The sequence below is a fragment of the Lactuca sativa genome, chromosome 5 (assembly GCF_002870075.4).
Source record: "Lactuca sativa cultivar Salinas chromosome 5, Lsat_Salinas_v11, whole genome shotgun sequence".
NCBI lineage: Eukaryota > Viridiplantae > Streptophyta > Magnoliopsida > Asterales > Asteraceae > Lactuca > Lactuca sativa.
The window spans coordinates 61,910,286-61,919,461 of NC_056627.2; positions in this window are offsets into that span (position 1 = coordinate 61,910,286).

Here is a 9,176-nt window from a genome sequence, read left to right on the forward strand (position 1 = left end):
TGTATTGAATCAGGAAGATGAAGCGTGACAAATTTCATGCAATGCGATCAATTGGATAGAGTCCGTTCATCAATTTCACATATAACCAATAATTTTTCAGAACCGTTTCAATCAATTTCACAAGTCAGAGGAGAACATGTTGTGTTATAATGTAAAAGAGAAGCAAGAACGATTCTAAATTATTTACAGTCGTATGAAATTAGGGTTCGTGATGATGTACCTCTCGGGATGAAAGGACGGTGTGACATTGGTTTGAATACTGGTTTTTTCCGATTTGACATTAGTTCGCCGTGAAGTAAGTTGTTGATCACTTAATTATGGGTTCTGTATCGGTGGGGAATGTAATCAACTTCTACTTCTTCTTGTGGAGGAGGCAAATATGCAACAAATGGAGATTTGGAGGATGTATTCATCTGTATTTCCTTTAGCCAGACAAAGGATGTGACGATTAGGAATTTTTGAGTCGGCTTTTTTTTTTCTAGAATGTGTCGTTTAGTATTGGGTTACGTGGAGGAAATACAATCCCATGATTTTGTTGTACAGGCCACCAGAATAAAAGGGCTTTTATATATAGTAATGATATATATATATATATATATATATATATATATATATATTATAAAGGAAGTATTCCTTTTACCACATTTATTTGAAACTCCCATGACTTTTCAATATCTTTCTAATAATGATTATAGGTTGGTTAATAAGGTTAAATAAATATCAAACCTAAAGTGTAATCATATATAAACTAAATTTCGATATTAAAAGAATATCTTTACTTCTACTTATAAAGTTATGTTTTTTAACTTTTAACATATTATACATAATTTATTAGTTTTAATATATTGTTGAATGTAAACCATTAACATTTTAAAGCTACAACTTTTGAACAATTTGTATAAAATACTTAAATTATTAATTTAAATATAACATTACAGGGTCAACTTAAATATAAATTTTAGTTTAACTTAAACAAACCAAAGAATATTTTGTAAATAGTTAAAAGTAATAAATAGTAGTATCTTTCTAATAATTATTATAAGTTGGTTAATAAGATTAAATAAATATCAAACCTAAAATGTAATCATAAATAAATTAAATTTCAATATTAAAATAATATATTTACTTCTACTTATAAAGTTATGTCTTTAACTTTTAACATATTATACTTAATTTATTAGATTTAACATGTTGTTGTATATAAACCATTATCAGTTTAAAGCTACAACTTTTGTACAGTTTGGAACAAATAGTTATATTGTTGCTTTAAATATAACATTATAGTGTCAACTTAAATATAAATTTCAGTTCCACTTAAAAACCGAAAGAATATTTTGTGAATAGTTAAAAGTGATAAATTATAGTGCTAAATACAAAAACTAAATTGTAATCTCAATTTAACTAAAATATTTCCTAAAGATATTTTTATTATCGTTAAAAGTTTTCAAATAACTAGCTTAAAATAACTTACAGTAACAATAGTTAAAAAATAACTCTGTACAAATGATTATATTGTTACCTTTAAAATCAAAAAATAATGCGTGATGTTTTAAATAATTATAATGATAGTAATTAAAAAGTTAAGAAAATAAATTTTAAAATATTAATTAGAAATAACAACAACTATAAATAACATTATCCCATATATTATATTTAATTTTATTCATGAGTAATTCGCAGGTAGAATTCATTCAAACGATTGTTATTATGCAGTTATAATAGATGTATATATTATCATATAATTCAAAATAATCAATATATTATATCAATTTAGTATACGAGTTATTATATCAAATTTAATAACATTGTTATTGTTGTATTTAAAAAAAAACATATATTTGTAAAGATATCAACTATATAATGAAGCTTTTCTATTCTTTTTTTATATTCAATTTCTCATTTAATCTTTATATGTGATTTGTATGTATTACTCAATCTTGAATTTAACTCTCCAAACATCAATGTTTTGCTTGGAATATCTTTCTCATTCTTCTTTTTCAAGAAAAACATTTTGATTGCAGGCTAGTGAAGAAATGTCATCAAGTTTCTATGGTTGAATGGTGTTAAATAAAGAAAGAAGATTCAGAAAACGGATACATGTTGTTTTTTGTTTGAGCAAAGTAGACGAATGTTAGTTTTTTAATTTCTTTTGATTTAAACGTATATATATATATATATATATATATATATATATATATATATATATATATATATATATATATATATATGTAACATTTTTATTTATATATTCAACCACCCAATGTTCTTATTTATTTGATTGTAGTTTTTCTATTTTGATTATGTTTATTTTCTATTATTTTTCTTGTTGGGTTATCCTACACAACATATTTACAAGACATATTTAAAAGATAACATAACTTTTAATATTTGATATGTAATTATGACGACTTAGCATGATATGTTCTTCATATGAAAGTAATTTATCCATATTACTACGACAAGAATTACATATGACATTTACGAAAATATATATTATATGTGATTTGTTCAACATATATATATGCACCTATGTATGTTATAAATTTATAATTAAATATATTTATGTTTAATAATTGAAGGGATTAAAATGATGCATCAAAACCAATTATTTAGACGAATATAATAATAATAATAATAATAATAATAATAATAATAATAATAATAATAATAATAATAATAATAATAAATACACATTTCCAAGTAGCGTATTCATAATAATAATAATAATAAATACACATTTCCAAGTAGCGTATTCATTTGAAACTCACACTACAACTCAAGAGTTTTCTAATTTGTGTATATTTATTAGTTACAACTCAATAGTTTTTAACTTATTATTATTAATTAGTAATCACTAATAACTTTTTATTTTCCTTTCTTTTATAAGGTTGTAAAGTTTTGTTCATTAAAAACTTTAATGTATTTGAAGAGATTTGTGATTTAAATATGAAAAGTTAATATAAATGTTATAATAAAGGGATATATACAATAAAGTCCCAATATTTTCATCGATTTGACAAGAAAGTCCTAAACTTTATTTTTTTGACAGTAAAGTCCAAATTACCGGCAATTTTTGACACTTTTACCCTTTTTTCCCGGTTATCCGGTAATTAGGATTTTTTTGTCAAAAAAATAAAGTTTAGGACTTTCTTGTCAAATTGTCAATTAGGACTTTACTGTCAAAAAAATAAAGTTTAGGACTTTTTTGTCAAATCGTTGAAAATATTGGGACTTTAGTGTATATATAACTTTTTTTTGTTAGAAATTTAATGGTATGATACTCTATAAGCATAAGAGTTATTGAAACCTTCACTAATCTGCTAGATCGTATTGAAATCCTTAACGTTTTGCTTCTTGTTAAATCGTTTTTTTAATCTCAAGAAACCGACATTGAAAAAAATTGAGATAATCAAGAAAGAAAGAAAGAAAGAACCAGGGTAGTGTTGACTTTTTGCAACTCCAAAAATGGAGAAATAAGAAACCAAAAAAAAAACAAAATTGTCATTCTTTCCTTTCTCCACATTCACACCCTTTTGACTAGACATGTGTTGTTTGTGTTTGTATAAAGCCAGAGCAATTTCGTTTTTTTAGGTTTCTAATTTCTCCATTTTTGAGACTGCAAAAAGCCAACACAACCCTGGTTCTTTCTTTCTTTCTTGATTATCTCAATTTTTTTCAGTGTCTGTTTGTTGAGATTAAAAAAACGATTTATCAAGAAGCAAACGTAAAGGATTTCAATAGGATCTAGCTGATTAGAGAAGGTTTCAATAACTCTTATGCTTAAAGAGTATCATACCATTAAATTTCTAACCAAAAAAATTATATATACACTAAAGTCCCAATATTTTCAACGATTTGACAAAAAAAGTCCTAAACTTTATTTTTTTGACAGTAAAGTCCTAATTGACGATTTGACAAGAAAGTCCTAAACTTTATTTTGTTGACAAAAAAAGTCCTAATTACCGGCTAACCGGGAAAAAAGGGTAAAAGTGTCAAAAACTGCCGTTAATTTGGACTTTACTGTCAAAAAAATAAAGTTTAAGACTTTCTTGTCAAATCGATGAAAATATTGGGACTTTACTGTATATATCCCTATAATAAATGTTTTAGTGTTTTTATGTTATTAAAACTTGTAGTGTTTGTTTTTCATATTTTTTTATTATTCGTTGTATATATATATATATATATATATATATATATATATATATATATATCTTTTTTAATACGAATATTATAATAGATTTTTTGTATTTTTATGTTACTAAAAGCTGTAGTTCATATTTTTGTTCATATATTTTATTACCCGTTATATATAGATTATCATACGTTTGATATATAATTTACACAATTTTAAACGGTTTATAAAATTATCAAATAATTGTATATATCACAATAACATAAAAATTAAAACTATAATCATCATTTCATATCATATCATACTATATTATAAATGAAACATTTTTTGTTTCACCACATTCATTTGAAACTCCCAACTTTTCATATTTCCATACAATATACTTAATTTATTAACTTAAATATACTTTTAGTTGCAAACATTATCATAAATGGAAGAATTTGTGACTTATCAAAATGATATACTTAATTTGTTAACTTCAATATATAGTTAACTAAATAACTTACATTAATATATCAAATAAGCTTAAAAATTTAGTGTAAAATTTAAAACCTAAAGTAAAATATTAAATAATGTTTAAAAAAATTCAATATATATTTTTTAACATAGTTAAAAGGAAAACATTAAATATAATAATAATAAAAGAACCTAAATTGATGAATCGAATTAACTAAAAGGTGTCTGAAAACTATAATCTAACAATATATTTTTAACCTGCGTTGCGCAACGCGTGGGAATTCATCTAGTATACTTACAAAAGAAACATTTTTCCTTTCACCACATTCATTTGAAACTCCCGTATATTTTTGCTTTTAGCACATTTATTTGAAACTCTCATGACTTTACAATATCTTTCTAATAATGATTATAGGTTGTTAATAAGGTTAAATAAATATCAAATCTAAAGTGTAATCATATATAAACTAAATTTCGATATTAAAATAATATTTTTACTTCTACTTATAAAGTTATGTTTTTTTTAACTTTTAACATATTATACATAATTTATTAGTTTTAATATATTGTTGAATGTAAACCATTAACATTTTAAAGCTACAACTTTTGAACAATTTGTATAAAATACTTAAATTATTAATTTAAATATAACATTACAGAGTCAACGTAAATATAAATTTTAGTTTAACTAAAACAACCCAAAGAATATTTTATAAATAGTTAAAAGTGATAAATAGTAGTGTCTTTCTAATAATGATTATAAGTTGGTTAATAAGATTAAATAAATATCAAACCTGAAGTGTAATCATAAATAAACTAAATTTCAATATTAAAATAATATATTACTTCTACTTATAAAGTTATGTCTTTAACTTTTAACATATTATACTTAATTTATTAGATTTAATATGTTGTTGTATATATAAAATATTATCAGTTTAAAGCTACAACTTTTGAACAGTTTGGAACACATACGTAAATTGTTAATTTAAATATAACATTATAGTGTCAACTTAAATATAAATTTCAGTTCCACTTAAAACCCTAAAGAATATTTTGTGAATATTTAAAAGTGATAAATTCTAGTGCTAAATGCAAAAACTAAATTATAATCTCAATTTAACTAAAATATTTTCTAAAGATATTTTTATTATCGTTAAAAGTTTTCAAATAAGTAGCTTAAAATAACTTACAATAACAATAGTTAAAAAAAATAACTTTGTACCAATGATTATATTGTTACCTTTAAAATCAAAAAACAATGTTTGATGTTTTAAATAATTATAATGATAGAAATTAAAACGTTAAGAAAATAAATTTTAAAAAATTAATTAAAAATAATAAAAACTGTAAATAACATTATACCAAATATTATATTTAATTTTATTTATAAGTAATTCGCGGGTAGAATTCATTCAAACGATTGTGATTATGCAGTTATATATATATATATATATATATATATATATATATATATATATATATATATAATATTATTATATAATTCAAAATAATTAATATATTATATCAATTTAGTATACGAGTTATTATATCAAATTTAACAACAATGTTATTGTTGTATTTAAAAAAACATATATTTTTAAAGATATCAACTACATAGGTGTTTCTACGAAACACGCGGATATTCGCTTAGTGTGTGTGTGTATATATATATATATATATATATATATATATATATATATATATATATATATATATATATATATATATATATATATATGCATTCGTCTTGTACAACCAAAAAAATTATAAATAATTTTGAAAAGTTAGAAATCCTAAATTATTGAAATCTTTTTTTAAAAGATTTATGAAAAGATATTTTAAAAGTCTAGAAAAAAATGTTTACATTGGTTATCCTTGGAGGATGTTTGTTGTTGGATTGATATTTGTCAAGTGGTACTAAGAAACAAGATCTTATTGAGTCTATTTTAGTTGTGGGGATTTTGTTTATTTGGAAACATCGTAACAACTTAATCTTCTTGAATGAGATTCATAGACGAGATTTGATTTTTGATAGTATAGTTGATGTTTTTTTTAATTGGTTTATTTTTAGAAAACTCTAAAATTCCTACTAGATGGGTTAATTGTTTATCAAACTCATTTTAGCTATTGCTTTATAGTTTTCTAGGTGCTTGCTAGTTTTATTTATAAAATCCAGCTGTTTTGAAAAAAAAAATTAATTATCAAACATTTTATTTTTAATTTATTAATTTTTCAAAAAACCAATAAGCTATTAAATTGTTTTTAAATAAAATTTCAAATACCTATAAAGTATAATTATACCTTTCATATAAAAAGATAAACACCATCTAGATTGGGTCGTTTAGAGTACTATGAATGGAGAACATGTTAAAACATATTATTTAAATAAAATATAATATTTAAAAACAAAAAATAAACATAGCATTTAAATTAGACATAACATACAAATTTATAAATAAAAAAAAATACAAGACAAAAAGAATATATTTTTTTTCCTAAATAACACTGTTCATCATCATTGTAACCATCAGAATTTTGTTTTGAAAAGTTATTGAAAATTTATAAAATATAAAAAAAATAGGAGAATGATGTGAAATAAATAAAAGGGTGGATAGTATATATTTATAGTTTTAAAAATATTAATTTTTTTTTTAATAAAATTCATGGTAAAAAATAGGAATAACAAATCACATTTCTTGTTTTATTGCGTCTTAATCGTTACAACGAGAAATGTCACAACACATCCTTAACATGCACCGATGATGGTGTTCATGGTGTAATTGTCATCTCATCCATAACATGCCAACAACGTCCCCTACTCTATGCTCTTAGAAAAACATAATTTTAACAAGATTCAAGTCTTAATTATATGTTTTCTTTTATCAGCAATTGTTATTTTATATTTATTATATTAATGTCTAACTAAATTTGATAATACTCGGTATATTTTATTGGAATTGGACATGAAAAATCCGTCGGGAATCTTGAATGACCAGTAGCAAGAGGGCTGAATCTATTGCAAATCAAATAACTTGAGTGCCAATTTACCATGGGCGGTGCTTGTTTTCGTTTATGATTCATAGTATATAATATATATTTAAAAAAATCTATTATTATTGACAATTTATGAAAAATATATACCATTACTAATGATTCATGTTAGGCAATCCGGGTGTAACTAAAAAATGTTTTATGTAGAAAAAATTTATTATTTTGAACTTGAATTTTTTTTGTTTAAATAAAGTCTTTTTTTTTCTAAGAACATCTCCAATTCACTCTTATTTCCATTATTTCTTTCATTTTTTTTCTCCAATTCTTCTCCAACCACCATCATTTTCGGAGATAAGAATAGTATTACAACAAATATAATGTTATATTATTTATTTCTCTCAAAATGGGGATAAACTTTGTGTTGTCGTTTTAGTCTTTCTGTTTGTATATTTATACATTTCTAATTTATTTTTATCTACTAATTATAATTTAAATGTCATATTTAATACTTATAATATTTTGATATATATTAAATTATATTAACTAATTATAAATATAAAGTTTGTGTTTTGTTTATCAAATTCTTATAAAAATTTAAATACATATTGAAAGTTAAAAAAACGATAACATATTTTATAAATATAATCTTATTTATTTAATATTATTGTAATGAAAAAAAAATATAGATTATATTTTTGTTAAAACATTTTTTTGAAAGTATGGTTGGAGATGAAACACTACTCATTTTATTTTTTACTTCATTTTTTTTTTTGTGTGTGTGTGTGTGTGGGAGGGGGGGGGGGGGGGGAATGAAATTGAGTTGGAGATGGTGTAACAGAAAAGTCAGGATCAGTTAATTTTACACCATAATTTATCATTTTATATTAAAATAAAATAAAGAGTTTTTTATTTATTTGGGCAAAATATTAAACAATAGAGTTTTTTTTTCAAATAAAAAAATTTTCATTTTTTTTTAAATATCAAGACTTTTCTGCATAAAATTCAATTAAAAAAAATAATGTTTTTGCATGTGAGATGACGATTTCGTGAAAATTTCTTTTATTTCGTAGACAAGTTGATGAAACTAATTTAGATTTGTTGGCTATTTTTTTTATAAAACCTAATTTTTTGCTATTTTTTACTAAATAATTAAAAAATTAGACTATTTTCGTGAAAATTTCTTTTATTTATATATTATCAGTCAATTAGAGAAAAAGCGTAAGGATATATGACATTTTATCAATTTCAACTTTTCATTTCTATTTATATTTCATGTATTACTTTTTATATATGAAGTAAAAAGTGGTAAGCTACATCTACAATTATTATATTTTAATATAAATATAAATAAGTCTCGACTTGTTGTGTACTTGCGCTTTGTCCGCATATATAACAAGTAATAATGAATGACATATTTATTTTAGATATTAAATATTAAATTCACAAAATTAATTCCTTATTCTATCATTCTTTTCAAAACTGAAATTGATTTTAAATAGAAGTTTATTACTTTGAAGTTATTCTTAATATGAGTTTCATTCTATGAAACACGTAAACACACAAAAGAAACAACACATGTGACGTGAGTCTT